Source organism: Limulus polyphemus, unplaced genomic scaffold (genome assembly GCF_000517525.1).
Source record: "Limulus polyphemus unplaced genomic scaffold, Limulus_polyphemus-2.1.2 Scaffold5098, whole genome shotgun sequence".
NCBI classification, from domain to species: domain Eukaryota; kingdom Metazoa; phylum Arthropoda; class Merostomata; order Xiphosura; family Limulidae; genus Limulus; species Limulus polyphemus.
The window spans coordinates 32,292-34,083 of NW_013670708.1; positions in this window are offsets into that span (position 1 = coordinate 32,292).

Sequence of the window (1,792 nt, forward strand, 5' to 3'; positions counted from 1 at the left end):
ATATTTATATAGATACATACAACAGACAGTACTATTATATTTATGTAGATACATACAACAGACAGTACTATTATATTTATGTTTTACACAAACATAAATTTTATTTTATATAGATGATAGAAAGTTCGATATGTCGGTTTTTTTGTTGAAAAGTCAACTAATCAAAGTTTCCAAATCCTTCGGGACGTCAAGTGTATACTTTTAATGGGAACCGTTGATGGAAAAAGATTACACACTAATGATAATTACGCTTCTCTGAAAGGATCAATTACTTCCCAAGATCTTGACTTTGTTTACATAGAACTAACGGATCTCTTAACAGCCAAGAATATTTTACTAGCTTCATTTGAATTTCCTTACATCAAATACTCAATATTAAAATGTATGTAACAAATTTCTGATTTCCAGCCAACTTCGTATATTTTCCAGTTCACCAATTCTTATTAACTCTCCGTGAATTTCAATATTTTAGGTTTACTTTGTCAAACCTTCCCTATATATTGCGGTTAAACCAAACATCTCAGTGGCTATAATACAGAGTTCGGCTTCCCGTTGTGGACAGAGCCCAGATAACCCATTATATGGGTTTTAGATAAACAGAAAAAGTATATGTGTCTTCTAACATAACCATTTTATTTATGTTCCTGTTAAAAACAACTGAAGTATTGTTTATGTTGTCTGTCCATGTAACTACTTCGCAGGGTGTGGACGGATCTTCACCAAAATTGGTAAGGAGGTTCATTAGGTTTATGCGCGGATACATACAAATTTTCAGTTTCACATTTTGGGTTTTTTCAGCTTGTATGGGCGTTTTTTTTTACAATTACATCTAAGAAAACTTGAGGAACCCACTTTTTAGAAAACAAAATGCCAATTTCTTGTCGAAACACCGTACATTTATAATAAATATAGCCCATTGTGTAGCTTTGTGTATAAAAACAAACTAACCAAATATTCAAATTAATTAGGTTTCAAAACTCTAATAAGCCGAAGATAGGTCAAGACTAATCCAGAATTCTAACAAAAAACATGATTAAAAGATTACACTACACCTTCTCTATATCTTTGATGCCTTAATATTTACTGCGCAACCACCTAGCAACGATATTGTTAGTTGTAACCAATGGAATGCATAATTGCACGTGCAATGCACAGGTATTTAATCAATACCCTTAAACCATGGTGAATTAAGAACTCTCTCACGCGATCGTAGATAAACGTTCTTCTGTTACTTGCGTACTTTTACTGATTATAACATAAATTATATGGAAAGATTGATATATATATATATATAAACGACAGAGGGCGTAATAGGCAGGAAAAGAACGAATCTCTTAGCAACAGTCTCCATCTAAACAGAAAGGTCAATAAGCATGAAATTAGTGCTGCCACAACACAGGTTAATTTCTCGTATCTCCAATAAATACCACAAATAAAAGAAAGGCAAAATATTGAACAACCTGTTACCATCCATAGAGTGAAAGCTTACAGAACTTAAACAGCGCCATCTCATGGTGTATTTTTAAATCATCCTAAATGTGATTTGCTGCCAGTTTTATAGTGGTGTATGATATTTGAACTTTCCTTTTATGTGGATTGTGTTGTAATCGAAGGAAAGGCAAAGGTATTAATAAAATAATTGTATAAAAACAAGCATAAAAAAGGAATTAACCTATTGTCTCGAGTAGTTTCTAGCTGCTTTTTTTACATCATTAAAATAAAATTATTTTTCTCTGAACTTCCCTCTTGGTCTTTGCTTACAAATATGGCCCGGCATGGCCAGGTGGATAAG